This window comes from Zea mays, chromosome 4 (assembly GCF_902167145.1).
Source record: "Zea mays cultivar B73 chromosome 4, Zm-B73-REFERENCE-NAM-5.0, whole genome shotgun sequence".
Taxonomy (NCBI): domain Eukaryota; kingdom Viridiplantae; phylum Streptophyta; class Magnoliopsida; order Poales; family Poaceae; genus Zea; species Zea mays.
The window spans coordinates 245823806-245842980 of NC_050099.1; positions in this window are offsets into that span (position 1 = coordinate 245823806).

A 19175-nucleotide genomic window follows, 5' to 3' on the forward strand; every position below is an offset into this window, starting at 1 on the left:
GCTCCTGCTCCCTCGTCGATCCTGGCCTGCGTCCCGCGGACTTGCTCGAGCTGTGGGTCGTAACCCCCCGCCGGAACGGGGACCACAGCTAGCTCCCGCGGGATGTCAGCGCGAGGCACCGGCCCAGGGGGAGCACCGTCCTCCGGCATGCCGAGACGGTTGCCTCCGGAGGGACCCCCTAGATCGACGTGGAAACATTCGCGGCTTGGGCCGCAGTCCTCGTCGTCGAGGCTGCGGCTACCGTCGGAACAGTCGGAGAGGCAGTAGTCACATGCGGTCATGAAGTTCCGCATGGCACTGGGGTTGCCAAATCCGGAGAAATCCCAACAGATGTTGGGGTCGTCATCTTCCTCGGACCCAGAAGGCCCGTAGGTCGAGACGTCCGTCAGCCGGTCCTAAGGCGACCGCAAGCGAAACCCTAGAGGGTTTGTACTCGCCTCTACAAGGGCGCCCGCCAAAGCGAGATTGCTAGGCGGGTTGAGGCTGAGTATAAATGACGTAGGATGGGAATCGGTTGGTACCTTTTTGTCGTCGAGCGGCGATGAAGTCACGTCGAGGACTGGCTGCATCGTCGCCTCCGGTACGAGGGCGACGTCCTGCAAGCTTTTCGCAAGCGCGCTGGCGTCGTCCACTTGCTCGGGATTGGCGTGTCGCGGGGAGACGGCGCTCGCCTTCATCTCAAACGCGAGGTCGACGCCCAGCGCGCTCCCCGTTGGGGTGCTAGGGACGTCGACTCGCTCGACAGCCGATGAGGCGCGACCTCCTGCTTGGCCTTGGTTGCCCCGCCTCCTCCTCCGTTGGCGGGGGAGAGGACGGGGCGAGCTCGAATGTTGTTCTTCCGCCACGCGGGGAAGACGTTGTCGATTCCGCCGCCGGCGGGCGGGCTGTCGGCCGCCATTGTCGTTGTCGCGCGGCGGTGGAAGGAGTATCATGTCGTGGCTGCTGTCGAGGGACATGAACTCAAGACTCCCGAAACGGAGCACCGTCCCGGGTTGGAGAGGTTGTCGGAGACTGCCCATCTGGAGCTTGACGGGAAGCTTTTCGTCAGCACGCAGCAGGCCCCTACCTGGCGCGCCAACTGTCGGCGTTTCGAGACCGGGGGGTCCCTCAGGCCGACGAGTGAGTGCCGCGTGCCCCAGCCCAGATGGGTCGAGCGCGTGGGCGAGCGCGAAGGGGGAAAAGGAGCGAGGCGGCCGGAGACCGGCACGAGAGAGGTGGGAATCCCGCGGCCTTCGTGTTCGTCCCGCGCCCAGGTCGGGTGCGCTTGCAGTAGGGGGTTACAAGCGTCCACGCGGGTGAGGGAAACGAGCGGCCCTAAGAGAGCGCTTGTCCCGTCCTCGTCCCGCGCGGCCAACCCTCTCTAAGAGGGCCCTGGTCCTTCCTTTTATAGACGCAAGGAGAGGATCCAGGTGTACAATAGGGGTGTAGCAGAGTGCTACGTGTCTAGCGAGGGAGAGCTAATGCTCTGAGTACATGCCAATGTGGCAGCCGGAGAGATCTTGGAACCCAACTAGTGTGACGTCGTGGCCGTCGGAGGAGCGGCGGAGCCTGACGGAGGGACCGCTGTTGGAGCGGTTGTGTCCTTGCTGACGTCCTCCTGCTTCCGTAAGACAGCTGAGAGCCGCCGCCGTCACAGGGCATGCGGGGCGCCATCATTGTCTATCTGGTGGAGACAGCCAGATGGGACACCGGTCTTGTTCTCTGCGGCCCGAGTCAGCTCGGGGTAGGGTGATGATGGCGCTTCCTGTTGACGTGGCTGGCCTGTGCCCTAGGTTGGGCGACGTGGAGGCTCCTCCGAAGCCGAGGTCGAGTCTGTCTTCCATGGCCGAGGCCGAGTCCGAGCCCCTGGGTCGGGCGAGGCGGAGGTCGTCGGCAGAGGCCAGGGCGGTGTTCGAGCCCTGGGGTCGGGCGAAGCGGAGTTCGTCGTCTTCCGGGTCTTAGCCCGAGTCCGAGCCCTGGGTCGGGCGGAGCGGAGTTCGCCGTCTTCCGGGTCTTAGCCCGAGTCCGAGCCCTGGGGTCGGGCGAAGCGGAGTTCGTCGTCTTCCGGGTCTTAGCCCGAGTCCAAGCCCTGGGTCGGGCGGAGCGGAGTTCGCCGTCTTCCGGGTCTTAGCCCGAGTCCGAGCCCTGGGTCGGGCGGAGGGGAGTTCGCCGTCTTCCGGGTCTTAGCCCGAGTCCGAGCCCTGGGTCGGGCGGAGCGGAGTTCGCCGTCTTCCGGGTCTTAGCCCGAGTCCGAGCCCTGGGTCGGGCGGAGCGGAGTTCGCCGTCTTCCGGGGCTGAGCCCGAGTCCGAGCCCTGGGTCGGGCGGAGCTTCCTATGGTGCCTTTGGCAGGGACTGGCTTCCTGTCAGCATCACTCTGTCAAGTGGCGCTGCAGTCGGAGTGGCGCAGGCGGCGCTGTCCTTCTGTCAGACCGGTCAGTGGAGCGGCGAAGTGACGGCGGTCACTTCGGCTCTACCGGAGGGCGAGTGTCAGGAAAAAGGTGTCAGGCCACCTTTGCGTTAAATGCTCCTGCGATTTGGTCGGTCGGTGCGGCGATTTAGTCAGGGTTGCTTCTTAGCGAAGGCAGGGCCTCGGGCGAGCCGAAGATGTGTCCGCCGTTGGAGGGGGCCTCGGGCGAGACGGAAATCCTCTGGGGTCGGCTGCCCTTGTCCGAGGCTAGGCTCGGGCGAGGCGTGATCGAGTCGCTCGAATGGACTGATCCCTGACTTAATCGCACCCATCAGGCCTTTGCAGCTTTATGCTGATGGGGGTTACCACCTGAGAATTAGGAGTCTTGAGGGTACCCCTAATTATGGTCCCCGACAAAGACCCCCGAGCGCTTTTGGTCGGAAGCCGTGAACACAGCTTGCCATGCCATCAACAGGGTCTACCTTCACCGCCTCCTCAAGAAGACTTCATATGAGCTGCTAACTGGTAACAAACCCAACGTGTCTTATTTTCGTGTATTTGGGAGCAAGTGTTATATTCTTGTGAACAAAGGTAGAACTTCTAAATTTGCTCCCAAAGCTGTAGAAGGTTTTTTATTAGGTTATGATTCAAATACAAAGGCATATAGGGTCTTCAACAAATCATCGGGTTTGGTTGAAGTCTCTAGCGACGTTGTATTTGATGAGACTAATGGCTCTCCAAGAGAGCAAGTTGTTGATCTTGATGATGTAGATGAAGAAGACGTTCCAACGGCCGCGATACGCACCATGGCGATTGGAGATGTACGGCCTCAGGAACAATTGGAGCAAGATCAACCGTCTTCCTCAACTATGGTGCATTCCCCAACCCAAGATGACGAACAGGTACCTCAAGTGGAGGCGCATGATCAAGGGGAGCACAGGATGATCAAGTTGAAGAGGAAGAAGCACCTCAGGCACCTCCAACCCAAGTTCGAGCGATGATCCAAAGGGATCATCCCGTTGACCAAATATTGGGTGATATTAGCAAGGGAGTAACTACTCGTTCAAGATTAGTTAATTTCTGTGAGCATTACTCCTTTGTCTCTTCTATTGAGCCTTTCAGGGTAGAAGAGGCCTTGCTAGATCCGGACTGGGTGTTGGCCATGCAGGAGGAACTCAACAACTTCAAGCGCAATGAAGTTTGGACACTGGTGCCTCGTCCCAAGCAAAATGTTGTGGGAACCAAGTGGGTGTTCCGCAACAAACAGGACGAGCACGGGGTGGTGACGAGGAACAAGGCTCGACTTGTGGCAAAAGGTTATGCCCAAGTCGCAGGTTTGGACTTTGAGGAGACTTTTGCTCCTGTGGTTAGGCTAGAATCAATTCGTATCTTGCTAGCATATGCCGCTCACCATTCTTTCAGGTTGTACCAAATGGATGTGAAGAGCGCTTTCCTCAACTGGCCGATCAAGGAGGAGGTGTACGTGGAGCAACCCCCTGGCTTCGAGGATGAACGGTACCCCGACCACGTGTGTAAGCTCTCTAAGGCGCTCTATGGACTTAAGCAAGCCCCAAGAGCATGGTATGAATGCCTAAGAGACTTTTTAATTGCTAATGCTTTCAAGGTTGGGAAAGCCGATCCAACTCTTTTCACTAAGACGTGCGATGGTGATATGTTTGTGTGCCAAATTTATGTCGATGACATAATATTTGGTTCTACTAACCAAAAGTCTTGTGAAGAGTTTAGCAGGGTGATGACGCAGAAATTCGAGATGTCGATGATGGGCGAGTTGAACTACTTCCTTGGGTTCCAAGTGAAGCAACTCAAGGACGGCACCTTCATCTCCCAAACGAAGTACACGAAAGACTTGCTAAAGCGGTTTGGGATGAAGGACACCAAGCCCGCAAAGACGCCGATGGGAACCGACGGACACACCGACCTCAACAAAGGAGGTAAGTCCGTTGATCAAAAAGCATACCGGTCCATGATAGGTTCTTTGCTTTATTTATGTGCTAGTAGACCGGATATTATGCTTAGCGTATGCATGTGTGCTAGATTTCAATCCGATCCTAAGGAGTGTCACTTAGTGGTTGTGAAGCGGATTCTTCGATATTTAGTCGCTACGCCTTGCTTCGGGATCTGGTATCCAAAGGGGTCTAACTTTGACTTGATTGGATATTCAGATTTCGACTATGCTGGATGTAAGGTCGATAGGAAGAGTACATCGGGGATGTGCCAATTCTTAGGAAGGTCCCTGGTGTCATGGAATTCTAAGAAACAAACTTTCGTTGCCCTATCCACCGCTGAGGCCGAGTATGTTGCCGCAGGACAGTGTTGCGCGCAACTACTTTGGATGAGGCAAACCCTCAAGGACTTTGGCTACAATCTGAGCAAAGTCCCACTCCTATGTGATAATGAGAGTGCTATCCGAATTGCGGAAAATCCTGTTGAGCACAGCCGCACAAAGCACATTGACAACATCACTTTTTGAGAGACCACCAGCAAAAGGGAGATATCGAAGTGTTTCAGGTTAGCACCGAGAACCAGCTAGCCGATATCTTTACCAAGCCTCTAGATGAGAAGACCTTTTGCAGGCTGCGTAGTGAGCTAAATGTCTTAGATTCGCGGAACTTGGATTGAATTGTAGCATACATGTGTTTATGCCCTTGATCATGTTCATTCTGCATTTTGTTGCTTATTGTGGTGCTCAAGTTGTACAAACACTCCCTGGACCTCACAAGTCCTTTTTGCAAGTGATGCACATATTTAGGGGGAGCTGTGCTACAACTTGACCCTTTGAGACTAACCATATGCTTGAGTTTGCTTGTTTTAGTCTCAAAGGAGGTTTGAAAAGGAAAAGGTGGACTTGGACCATGAAAGACTTCCACTGCACTCCGATGAGAGGGTAACTTATTCCAAGTTCATCTCATGTACTCTTATTGCCTTTGTGTTCTTATTTGAAGATTTTGGTGAGGCAATGGGGTTAAGGGGCCAAGATTGATCCCGTTTTGGTGCTTGATGCCAAAGGGGGAGAAAATAAAGGCCAAAGCGATAAATGGATCAGCTACCACTTGAGAGATTTTTGAGAGATTTTGAAAACAGTAGAATAGAGCTTTTGGTTTGTCAAAACTCTTTTATTGTCTCTTATGTCAAAAGTTGGCCTCTTGTGGGGAGAAGTGTTGATTATGGGAAAAAAGGGGGAGTTTTTGAAATCCTTGATCAAATTTCTTTGGAATACCTCTCCTTATGTCTCTACAAGTGGATTTGACTTAGAGATAGGAATTTGAGTTTGTTTTGCAAAAACAAACCAAGTGGTGGCATAGAGTGATCCATATATGTCAAAATTGAATCAAAACAATTTTGGGTTTTTATTTGAATTGATTTTGTACTTGTTCTACTTGCTTTATGTTATGTTGGCATAAATCACCAAAAAGGGGGAGATTGAAAGGGAAATGTGCCCTTGGGCCATTTCTAAGTATTTTGGTGATTTAGTGCCCAACACAAGTGCCTAAGTGTAAAATGGTGGACAAAGTACAAATCAAGGATAAAGGTATGTTTCTCAAACTTAGTACATTGTTTTATGGACTAATGTATTGTGTCTAAGTGCTGGAAACAGGAAAAATCCAATTGAAAATGCCTTGGCTCGAGCAGCCAAAGTATGCTCAGTCTGGGAGGACCGGACTGTCCGGTGGTGCACCGGACAGTGTCCGGTGCGCCAGGCTGGCTCGAGCGAAGTGGCTGCTCTCGGGACTTCGACGGCGGTGTACGGCTATAATTCACCGGACTGTCCGGTGGTGCACCGGACTGTCCGGTGGGCCGTTCACAGGCGAACTCGTCGCTCTCGGGAATTCATCGGCGACGTACGGCTATAATTCATCGGACTGTCCGGTGTGCACCGGACTGTCCGGTGAGCCAACGGTCGGCAGGGCCAATGGTCGGCCGCGCGATCTGCGCGGGACACGTGGCCGAGCCAACGGCTAGAAGGGGGCACCGGTCTGTCCGGTGTGCACCGGACATGTCCGGTGCGCCAACGGCTCTCAGCCTACCAACGATCGACTACGCCATTTTTGGAAAGAAATCGGGCACCGGACAGTGTCCGGTGTGCACCGGACTGTCCGGTGCGCCAGTCGACAGAAGGCAAGATCAGCCTTCCTAGATTGCTCTCAACGGCTCCTAGCTGCCTTGGGGCTATAAAAGGGACCCCTAGGCGCATGGAGGAGCAGACCAAGCATTCCTACAACATTCCTAAGCACCAAGACATCGATTCCGCGCCGTTGATTCTTTGCGATAGCAATTAGAGCTCTAGTTGAGTGGTGAACTCATTGAGTTGTGTTGTGAGCTCTCATTGCGACTTGTGTGCGTGGTGTTGCTGTGATTTCTTGTCTTGAGTGTGTTGCTAATCCCTCCCTTGCTCCGTACTTCTTTGTGAACTTCAAGTGTAAGGGCGAGAGGCTCCAAGTTGTGGAGATTCCTCGCAAACGGGATTAAGAAAAGCAAGCAAAACACCGTGGTATTCAAGTGGGTCTTTGGACCGCTTGAGAGGGGTTGATTGCAACCCTCGTCCATTGGGACGCCACAACGTGGAGTAGGCAAGCGTTGGTCTTGGCCGAACCACGGGATAACCACTGTGCCATCTCTGTGATTTATCTCTTGTTGGTTATTGTGTTTTGTTAAAGACTCCTCTCTAGCCACTTGGCGGTTATTGCGCTAACACTTAACCAAGTTTTTGTGGCCTAAGTTTTAAGTGTTACAGGATCACCTATTCACCCCCCCTCTAGGTGCTCTCAGCCGGGCGGGGGGCAGGAGACGACGGATCGGTATACATTTGGACCGACCGGTCCGGCTGGGCCCAAGATTGAAAAGGTCCGGTCCAATTTTGTGTCGACCGGATCCGTTTGAATTTTGGGTTGTGGCAGGCCGACTTGTGGTCTGGTATGTAATTGGTTAAACGTGTCGATTTTATTTTAGGCGATCCAAAATTCAATTTTTGGCCTAAAATTCACATCAGGGTCCGAAATTCAAAACAAATTTAATAAAACAAATAAAAGATAAGACAAATAAATTTGACCAAAAGCAAACTTAATATTTGTATTGAGTTATCAAAGCTATGCAATACCTATCTTATTAAAAAATCATTTTGTTAGAAAAAATAGTATAATCAGCTATATACAAAGTTCGTAAGTTCAATTCACTATCTAATGTTCATAACAAAGTAAAATTACATCACATACTCTAATTCAGAGCTACAAAAAAACATCAAACTAGCATCATTCCTAACTTTGTGTCATTTATCAATTACATGAAAGTGTGAAATAAAATATGGTTTTAATAAATATATGGACCTTTTGGTGCCTCTATATGGGCTATTTCGTGCCTGCCTTTAACAGGTTGTACTCATGCCCGCTCATGGGCCGTGACCTCGCTCCAAACCTGGCCTGATATATCGAACCGTGCTGACTCGACACTAAAATATTTCGGGTCGTGACGTGCATGGGCCGTGCTTTTTTCATGCTTGGGGCCAGCCCATCAAACCGACTCAAATGTACACCTATAGGTAGAAGACAACCTTGCACGTTGATGCCTAGCATTGCGCCGTATCAGTTGCAAAAAACACGTGCGTGTTGCTGCCTCTCTTACATCATGCGTTTAGTTGTCGGCATGGCTCGTCAGTCGCCACACCGTTGCTGCCATAGAGCACCGTAGACGTGGATCGTGGTCAGGGCAACTTTTTTTGCAATTTAGCCTTTTTAGGTATTATTTTCTCAAATATGTCATTTCTAGTTTCATTTTAAAAAGGTCGACGCCAATAGCATTGGCGCCTAAGTAACAAAGGTCGGCGTCAATGCTATTGATGCCTAGGTCGCCAGCGCGACAGATGACGTGGCGGTGGCGTAGCGCCTACGTGGTAGGGATTATGCGTCAAGATCTGTGGCGCGGAAATAGGGTCAAACATTTTCCTAAATTTTTTTGTGGTTGAATTGCCCAACATAAAATATTGGACTAACTAGTTTGCTCTAAATTATAAGTTCTACAGGTGCCAAAGGTTCAACACAAGCCAATAAAAAGTTCAAGAAATGGTTCAAATAAAAAGAGCAAAAGACAATCAAAGGCTGCCCTGGTTTGGCACACCGGACTGTCCGGTGCACCACCGGACAGTGTCCGGTGCACCAGGGTGGATCAACTCCAACTTGCTAGCTTCGAGTTTTTTGGGAGCCACTCCGCTATAATTCACCGGACTGTCCGGTGTGCCAGCGGAGCAACGGCTAACTGCGCCAACGGTCGTCTGCAAAAGTCTACAGTGAACAGTGAATAGTCAATTGCGCGCGCAGAAGTCAGAGCAGGCGCCAGATGGCGCACCGGACAGTGAACAGAACCTGTCCGGTGCACCACCGGACTGTCCGGTGGCTCACATGTCAGAAGCTCCAACGGTCAAACCCTAATGGTTGGGTGACGTGGCTGGCGCACCGGACTGTGTCCGGTAGCGCACCGGACTGTCCGGTGCGCCCGTCGACAACAGAGTTCCCCAACGGCCATTTTGGTGGTTGGGGCTATAAATACCCCTCAACCACCACTCTTCAAGGCATCCAAGCATTCACTACTCCTCATTCAATACAAGAGCAATACACAACACTCCAAAACACAAATCAAAGCCTCCGATCGAATCAAAGTCCACAATTCAACTCTAGTTTTTAGGACTTGTGAGAAGATCGACTTGTGTTCTTTTGTTGTTCTTGTTGCTTGGTTGGCTTTCTTCTTTCTCTCATTCTTACTCTCAAAGCCTTGTAAGCGAAGCAAGAGACACCAATTGTGTGGTGGTCCTTGTGGGGTCTAAGTGACCCGGGAAATCAAGGAAGGAAGCTCACTCGGTCTAAGTGACCGTTTGAGAGAGGGAAATGGTTGAAAGAGACCCGGTCTTAGTGACCACCTCAACAGGAAGTATGTTTGCAAGAACCGAACCTCGGTAAAACAAATCACCGTGTCATCCGCTCTTATTCGCTTGTGATTTGTTTTCGCCCTCTGTTTCGGACTCGATTATATTTCTAACGCTAACCCCGACTTGTAGTTGTGCTTAAACTTAATAAATTTCAGATTTGCCTATTCACCCCCCTCTAGGCGACTTTCAGCGCCTACCCCTGTAATATTGTGGGCACGACTCCCTTCCTCGTCATTTTTTCTTTGTCTCTGTCCCCGCGCCGCCAACCGTGACGTGCGCGTCGTGGCTCGCGTGCCACCGTCGCTCCCCTCGCCCCACGTCGGTGACCTCGGCGTTCCCATCCGCGCGTCACCGCTCCCCGGTGCTCCCACGCCCCGTTGTTGCCACATTCCTCCACACCACCGCCGCTCTCGGGCTGCTCAGTAAGCCATTTAATGATTTAGTTAGGTATTTTTGTTGAATGCCAAATTTCTAGTTATAATTTTAGTTAGTTAATTAGTTTAGGGTTAGGCATTTCTCACTAGTTGTTTATTGAATGTGATGATCATGAATGTGAATTTGACAAATGAGAATTTGATTGATTGTGATAAACATGAATGTGATTGAGTTGGTGAATGTTGTTATGCATATGAATTGAATTTACAGGTTTTAGTAATCTCCCCGTGCACGGGAGGTGGTGCCCAAATTCTTCAGAGTGTAAAACTGGTATATCAGTCGTGCTCACGATCATGAGCGACTCGGACTCTCACATAATTAATTTATGGAATTAAACTTAATTTGTCATTTGCATTGCATTGTGGGTGTTATTGTTAATTGCGATCTCTTATTTTTTTGGGTTGGTATCTACTTATACTTAGTAACTGCTAATAAGTTTTTGACCAACTTTAAAAGAAATGCTCGTCTTCAACCATCTTCTTTGGTAAGCCTTACACTTCACATAAGCCTCCAACGCAAGTGAGCTCATGCACATTATTCTCCACAACTTGTTGAACGATGAACGTATGAGAGCTCACTCTTGTTGTACTCACATCCCCTAGGTCAAGAACATGTACCGCATGATGAGGAGCATGAAGGAAGTCATGATGAGTTTGTGAGAGGTTTAAGCCGTCGTCTCCCAGTCAACTATGGTTGTTGGGTTGTTGTCTTTATATGATATAATTATTTAGCTATTTTGTACCAAACTTTTATTATATAGTAAAGATGTGACATTCGTTTTTGTACCATAAGTCGTCATATGTGTGAGACTTGATCCTAACACACATTTGAGACAACCCGATTTGCCCCTTAAATCTGGGTGCGACAGACGGCCAACGGTGACTTCTCTGGGAAGGACTTGTAAGGCAAGGGTAAACCATCGTTTTACCCCGGGCGAGTCCACGCACACTCGTGGTAGCCGGGGTTGCCTGGCTGGCGCGTATTTATCGTGGGGCAACGATGGTCCCAAGTGCCATCATACCGACTATGTCGGTCCCTGACTTCCGTAGTCTGGGGCTCGGTGCAGTTCGTCGTGTAGTGCCTTGTGGGAGGTTTACGCACTTAGGCCTAGTCTGATAAGCCATAAGTGTGTCGCAGCCTGAGGGTGCGCAGGCTATTAACGCGCTGCGGTCCGGGGGCTCGTAGGCTATGAGTGCTATGCGGTCCAAGGGGTCTGTAGGTCATGAGTGGGAAGCGGAACAGCGCCCACGCCACGACTCGATGCCAGGCAGGTTAATGCGGCAAGTCATTTATGGCAGTTCAGTCCAGGAACGAGCGCGAGACCCACTCGAGTGGTTCTCTTCTGACACGAACACACCCGTCCTCCCTCGTCAGACTCCGCACGCCCGACCCTTGGCTCGGTGCCTTGGGATTCGAGCAAGGCGGGTCCTTTCAAGGTTGGCGCACCTGCCTCTTCTGTCTGACTAATGGGTCCCTGTGACCATGAGCTCTTCCCATAGCGCGCTCACTGACCGGCGGGTCTCAGGGACCAGGATCATTTTACCAAGAATTTCAGACCCTTTATTTAAAAAAGGTAAAACCAGACATTTTTATTAAATTTTAAAACACTCGCAAAAAATATATGTGTTTCTTGCAAAACGAGGATAATTTCTCTCTCAACCCCCCACTTGAGTTGGAATCCTAGAAGACATAACACTTTTGAGAGTTACATTTACAATTAAGGTGGGTGAAATGAGATCAAAGATGTGACAAATAAGCTCCAACCAGACTTCCCAATGGTAAAAATGGCTACTTTTGAATGACTAGTCTATGTGACACTAACTGACGCCATAGGTGGGCGATATTGTCCATCAAACGCCATAATATGGCGCAGTAGCGAATCTATACATTACATTGGAGGTCCCCGATATATACCCTGACCAATATGTTCACTATCTACGTGATTGGTTGCTCCACCCAATACATCCAGGCCCACCACGTTCAGTTGACCGTGCAGTGCATGTGAATGGTTACCTGTATGCCGAATGCGGATGAGATCAGCCTGCACGCTCAGATGCAATACAAGTGAAAATATGTCTGCCCGCCTGCATGCGCAGAGACAGGAGGACGGAGCATCGCTAGCCGTCCAGGCCGCTGCGAGCCGGGCGCCCAAGAGCCCAGAAACCAATCACGCCGTATATATATTGTCGGGGACCATAATTAGGGGTACCCTCAAGACTCCTAATTCTCAGCTGGTAACCCCCATCAGCATAAAGCTGCAAAGGCCTGATGGGTGCGATTAAGTCAGGGACCAGTCCATTCGAGCGACTCGATCGTGCCTCGCACGAGCCTAGCCTCGGACAAGGGCAGCCGACCCCGAAGGATTTCCGTCTCGCCCGAGGCCCCCCTCCAACGGCGGACACATCTCCGGCTCGCCCGAGGCCCTGCCTTCGCTAAGAAGCAACCCTGACTAAATCGCCGCACCGACCGACCAAGTCGCAGGAGCATTTAACGCAAAGGTGACCTGACACCTTTGTCCGGACGCGCGCCCTCCGGCAGAGCCGAAGTGACCGCCGTCACTTCGCCGCTCCACTGACCGGCCTGACAGAAGGACAGCGCCGCCTGCGCCACTCCGACTGCAGTGCCACTTGACAGAGTGAGACTGACAGGCAGTCAGGCCCTGCCAAAGGCACCATAGGAAGCTCCGCCCGACCTAGGGCTCGGACTCGGGCTAGGTCCCGGAAGACGGCGAACTCCGCTCCGCCCGACCCAGGGCTCGGACTCGGGCTAGGTCCCGGAAGACGGCGAACTCCGCTCCGCCCGACCCAGGGCTCGGACTCGGGCTAGGTCCCGGAAGACGGCGAACTCCGCTCCGCCCGACCCAGGGCGCGGACTCGGGCTAAGTCCCGGAAGACGGTGAACTCCGCTCCGCCCGACCCAGGGCTCGGACTCGGGCTCAGCCCCAGAAGACGACGAACTCCGCTTCGCCCGACCCCAGGGCTCGGACTCGGGCTCAGCCCCAGAAGACGACGAACTCCGCTTCGCCCGACCCCAGGGCTCGGACTCCGCCCTGGCCTCTGCCGAACGACCTCCGCCTCGCCCGACCAAGGGGTTCGGACTCGGCCTCGGCCATGGAAGACAGACTCGACCTCGGCTTCGGAGGAGCCTCCACGTCGCCCAACCTAGGGCGCAGGCCAGCCACGTCAACAGGAAGCGCCATCATCACCCTACCCCGAGCTGACTCGGGTCGCGGAGAACAAGACCGGTGTCCCATCTGGCTAGCTCCGCCAGATAGGCAATGATGGCGCCCCGCATGCTCTGTGACGACGGCGGCTCTCAGCTCTCTTACGGAAGCAGGAGGACGTCAGCAAGGACTCAACCGCTCCGACAGCTGTCCCTCCGCCAGGCTCCGTCGCTCCTCCGACGGCCACGACATCACACCAGCTGGGTGCCAAAATCTCTCCGGCTGCCACATCGGCATGTACTTAGGGCGCTAGCTCTCCCCCGCTAGACACGTAGCACTCTGCTACACCCCCATTGTACACCTGGATCCTCTCCTTACGCCTATAAAAGGAAGGACCAGGGCCCTCTTAGAGAGGGTTGGCCGCGCGGGGACGAGGACGGGACAGGCGCTCTCTTGGGGCCGCTCGCTTCCCTCTCCCGCGTGGACGCTTGTAACCCCCTACTGCAAGCGCACCCGACCTGGGCGCGGGACGAACACGAAGGCCGCAGGATTCCCACCTCTCTCACGCCGGTCTCCGGCCGCCTCGCTCTTTTCCCCCCTTCGCGCTCGCCCACGCGCTCGACCCATCTGGGCTGGGGCACGCGGCGACACTCACTCGTCGGCCCGAGGGACTCCCCGGTCTCGAAACGCCGACAGTTGGCGCGCCAGGTAGGGGCCTGCTGCGTGTTGACGAACAGCTTCCCGTCAAGCTCCAGATGGGCAGTCTCCAGCAACCTCTCCGACCCGGGACGGTGCTCCGTTTCGGGAGTCTTGAGTTCATGTCCTTCGACGGTAGCTACGACATGATACTCCTTCCACCGCCGCGCGACAACGACAATGGCGGCCGATAGCCCGCCCGCCGGCGGCGGAATCGACGACGTCTTCCCCGCGTGGTGGAAGAACAACATTCGAGCTCACCCCGTCCTCTCCCCCGCCAACGGAGGAGGAGGCGGGGCAACCAAGGCCAAGCGGGAGGCCGCGCCTCGTCGGCTGTCGAGCGAGTCGACGTCCCTAGCGCCCCAACGGGGGGCGCGTCGGGCGTCGACCTCGCGTTTGAGACGAAGGCGAGCGCCGTCTCCCCGCGACACGCCAATCCCGAGCAAGCGGACGACGCCAGCACGCTCGCGGAAGGCTTGCTGGGCGTCACCCTCGTACCTGAGATGACAGTGCAGTCAGTCCCCGACGTGACTTCATCGTCGTTCGTCGACCAAAAGGTACCGACCGATTCCTATCCTACGTCATTTAGATTCAGCCTCAACCTGCCTAGCGACCTTGCTTTGGCGAGCACTCTCGTAGAGGCGAGTTCAAACCCTCTGGGGTTTCGCATGCGGTCGCCTTGGGACCGGCTGATGAACGTCTCGACCTATGGGCCCTCCGGGTCCGAGGAAGACGACGACCCCAGCATCTGTTGGGATTTCTCTGGACTTGGCAACCCCAGTGCCATGCGGGACTTCAGGACCGCATGTGACTACTGCCTCTTCGACTGTTCCGACGGTAGCCGTAGCCTCGACGACGAGGACTGCGGCCCAAGCCGCGAATGTTTCCACGTCGATCTAGGGGTTCCCTCCGAAGGCAATCATCTCGGCATGCCGGAGGACGGTGATCTCCCTAGGCCGGTGCCTCGCGCTGACATCCCGCGGGAGCTAGCTGTGGTCCCTGTTCCGGCGGGGGGTCACGAACCACAGCTCGAGCAAGTCCGCGGGGCGCAGGCCAGGCTCGACGAGGGAGCAGGAGCGCTTGAGCCGATCCGCCGGGACGTCGGGCAGGCATGGGCGGGCCAACCCTCGGCCGGAGAAATACGTCACCTGCCCCAGGGTCTCCAGCTCCGCGTCGCCAACGACGTCAGGGTCAGGCCGCCACCCGCATCCAGTGGGGTCGGTCAGAACCTGGCCGCAGCAGCGATGCTTCTCCGCGCGATGCCGGAGCCATCAACCACCGAGGGTCGGCGAATCCAGGGGGAGCTCAAGAATCTCCTGGAAGGCGCTGCGGTCCGACGGGCCGAGAGCTCTGCCTCCCGAAGGCAGGGATACCCCTCGGAACCTCATGCCACGACTTCCCGATTCATGCGGGAAGCCTCGGTCTACACCGGGTGCACGCGCAACACCGCGCCTGCGGCCCCGGGCCACCTCGGCAACGAGCACCATCATCGCGACCGTCAGGCCCACCTCGATGAGAGGGTGCGCCGAGGCTATCACCCCAGGCGTGGGGGACGCTACGACAGCGGGGAGGATCGGAGTCCCTCGTCCGAACCACCCGGTCCGCAGGCCTTCAGCCGGGCCATCCGGCGGGCACCGTTCCCGACCCGGTTCCGACCCCCCGACTACTATCACAAAGTACTCGGGGGAAACGAGACCGGATTTGTGGCTCGCGGACTACCGCCTGGCCTGCCAGCTGGGTGGAACGGACGACGACAACCTCATCATCCGCAACCTCCCCCTGTTCCTCTCCGACACCGCTCGCGCCTGGTTGGAGCACCTGCCTCCGGGGCAGATCTCCAACTGGGATGACCTGGTCCAAGCCTTCGCCGGCAATTTCCAGGGCACGTACGTGCGCCCCGGGAATTCCTGGGACCTTCGAAGCTGCCGGCAGCAGCCGGGAGAGTCTCTCCGGGACTACATCCGGCGATTCTCGAAGCAGCGCACCGAGCTGCCCAACATCACCGACTCGGATGTCATCGGCGCGTTCCTTGCCGGCACCACCTGCCGCGACCTGGTGAGCAAGTTGGGTCGCAAGACCCCCACCAGGGCGAGCGAGCTGATGGACATCGCCACCAAGTTCGCCTCTGGCCAGGAGGCGGTCGAGGCTATCTTCCGAAAGGACAAGCAGCCCTAGGGCCGCCCACCAGAAGATGCTCCCGAGGCGTCTACTCAGCGCGGCGCCAAGAAGAAAGGCAAGAAGAAGTCGCAAGCGAAACGCGACGCCGCCGACGCGGACCTTGTCGCCGCCGCCGAGTACAAGAACCCTCGGAAGCCCCCTGGAGGTGCCAACCTCTTCGACAAGATGCTCAAGGAGCCGTGCCCCTATCACCAGGGACCCGTCAAGCACACCCTTGAGGAGTGCGTCATGCTTCGGCGCCACTTCCACAGGGCCGGGCCACCCGCGGAGGGTGGCAGGGCCCGAGACGATGACAAGAAGGAAGATCACCAAGCAGGAGAGTTCCCAGAGGTCCGCGACTGCTTCATGATCTATGGTGGGCATGCGGCGAATGCCTCGGCTCGGCATCACAAGCAAGAGCGCCGGGAGGTCTGCTCGGTGAAGGTGGCGGCGCCAGTCTACCTAGACTGGTCCGACAAGCCCATCACCTTCGACCAAGCTGACCACCCCGACCACGTGCCGAGCCCGGGGAAGTACCCGCTCGTGGTCGACCCCATCATCAGCGACGTCAGGCTCACCAAGGTCCTTATGGACGGGGGCAGCAGCCTCAACATCATCTACGCCGAGACCCTCAGGCTCCTACGCGTCGATCTGTCCTCCGTCCGAGCAGACGCTGCGCCCTTCCACGGGATCATTCCTGGGAAGCGCGTCCAACCCCTCGGACGACTCGACCTTCCCGTCTGCTTCGGAACGCCCTCCAACTTCCGAAGGGAGACTCTGACGTTCGAGGTGGTCGGGTTTCGAGGAACCTACCACGCGGTACTGGGGAGGCCATGCTACGCAAAGTTAATGGCCGTCCCCAACTACACCTACCTGAAGATCAAGATGCCGGGCCCCAACGAGGTCATCACAGTCGGCCCCACGTACAAACACGCGTTCGAATGCGACGTGGAGTGCGTGGAGTACGCCGAGGCCCTCGCCGAGTCCGAGGCCCTCATCGCCGACCTGGAAAGCCTCTCCAAAGAGGTGCCAGACGTGAAGCGTCATGCCGGCAACTTCGAGCCAGTGGAGACGGTTAAGGCCGTCCCCCTCGACCCCAGTGGCGACGCCTCCAAGCAGATCCGGATCGGTTCTGGGCTCGACCCCAAATAGGAAACCGTGCTCGTCGACTTTCTCCGCGCGAACGCCGACATCTTCGCGTGGAGTCCCTCGGACATGCCCGGCATACCGAGGGATGTCGCCGAGCACTCGCTGGATATTTGGGCCGGAGCCCGACCCGTCAAAATAGCCTCTGCGCTGATTCAACGAGGAGAAGCGCAGAGCGATAGGCGAGGAGATCCACAAGCTAAAAGAAGCGGAAAGCGTCAAGCTCAACCCTGAAAGGTGGGTCCTCGGGGCGCCCCAGGGCATGGTCTTGGGGTTCATCATCTCCAAGCGGGGCATCGAAGCCAACCAGGAGAAGACCCCGACCATCGCGCAGCACCCCGAGCCCTTGCTGGGGGCACCCGGGGGCTGCACGCACCCCCGGGAGAGGCCGCTTGTCATCACCGACGTTCTGGAGCCCGGAACGTACAAGCTGGCCGACGGTCAAGGCGAGGTCTACGGCAACGCTTGGAACATCCGACAACTACGTCGCTTCTATCCTTAAGATGTTTTCAAGCTGTTCGTATACCTCGCTCCCACACAAGTCTCAGTCGTCAAGGAAGGGTCGGCCTCGCCTCGGCAGAGCCTGACCCTCCCTCGGGGGCTAAAAAGGGGGGAACCCCTCTGCGTCAAGATCGTCCAAAATTTTCGGTCAAAAAGGCTTTTGCGTTCTCCCGGCTATGTCAGAGACAGGGCCCCAAGGAGCGAACGTGGGTGCATGTAAGTGGCAAGGCCGACTGAGCCGAGGGATTCCTATGCCTCCGGGTTAGGGACACCTTCACTCGTCACCCGCCACGAAAAATGACCCCTACTCGGGAAGCCACCCTGTTATTGACAGACAAAGCCGGACATGCAAAATAAAAGGAAGAGTACGACTTCATGCAATGGAAACAAAGTGTTTAGGCCACAGCGGCCGCAGGAAGACACACGCGCATCCAACAGAAACTGTTCCAACAAGAGTTAGGCGTCGCCTTGGGAAGGAGCCGCGCCTTCAGCTCCGTCCCCGCCTTCGGTAAGGTCCATCTCGGCTTCCGGCGACGGCGCAGGGGGGAGGATTTCCGCCTCAAAGGTGGTCGCCAGCACTGCGCTCGGACCCGCAGCGACTGTGTCGAGCCGTTGGACTTCCGCCAGGGCAGCTTCGTCTTCGTCAGGAAGACAATACCCCTCACTAACCCGCTCCAGGTCCACAACGTAGTGAGAAGCGAGCACGGCGAAGGCCCGCCTGACGCCGTGGTGTAGCGCCTCGCGGAGTCTGTCGCGCGCGTGATCGCCCAAGGCTTGAAGGCGGCTTTGAGGGGAGCTTCCTGAAGGAACGTCGCCGGAGCCAAGGATCCGATAAACGTCCGAGATGGCTTCGGACATGGCTGCGAGGTCGGCCTCCCTCTGCTCGGCCGCCCCAGCAAGTGCCTCGGCAAGCGCCTTGGCGGACTCATCGAGGGCGGACTCGAGCTCTGCGAACAGCCAGAAGAAAGATCTCAAACACAAGCAGAGGAAACAAACAAGAACAAGAACCAAGGATGGCCAAGGCGTACCTTCGGCCCGGGCACGCTGCTCCGAGGTCGCGACCTGGGCTGCGGCTAAGTCAGCTGCGAGGGTTTCGTCCCGGCTTTCGGCCTCGGCAGCCCGACCCCGAGATTGGTCCCGCTCCTCGACGACCTGGACGAACTCCGACCGCTGCCGTTGCACCTCTGCGCGCGCCGCAGCCGCCTCCGTGCGCGCCGCTGCCGCCTCGGCTCTCAGGTCAGTGCAGAGCAACTGGAGGTCCGCTACCTCGGCACCCTGCTGAGAAAGGCGCGCAGTAGCCCCGGCAAGCGAGGTCCTCAGGGACCGCAGCGAGCCCCAGACATCGACCTCGCGGCGGATGAACGACAACTTGGCGGCGCTCCGATCTGTCAGATCCTGAGGGAAGGAAACGGGGCGTCACGAAGAACGCCTCGGTCACAGAAGGGAAAAGGTATGCCTGAAACCGTTACCTGGAGGATTCTGGGGACGTCCCTGCAGAAAACCTCCAGCGACGACCGGAGCGACCCCACCGTCGCTTCAGCACACTCGCGGAGCTCATCCCAGGACTGGTCCTCCCGTTCATCGTCGAGAACGAAGACGGGGTCCGAGGCCACACGGGTCCGGAACCGGAGCAACTGGCGCCGGACCTCGGGGCTCCGCCGCACAGCAATGAGGCTGCCGCCCGGCGGGACGGATCGCGCCTCCCCGCCCACCTCTTCCGAGGCACCGGGCGCTGACGCATCAGCCGTCTCGACGT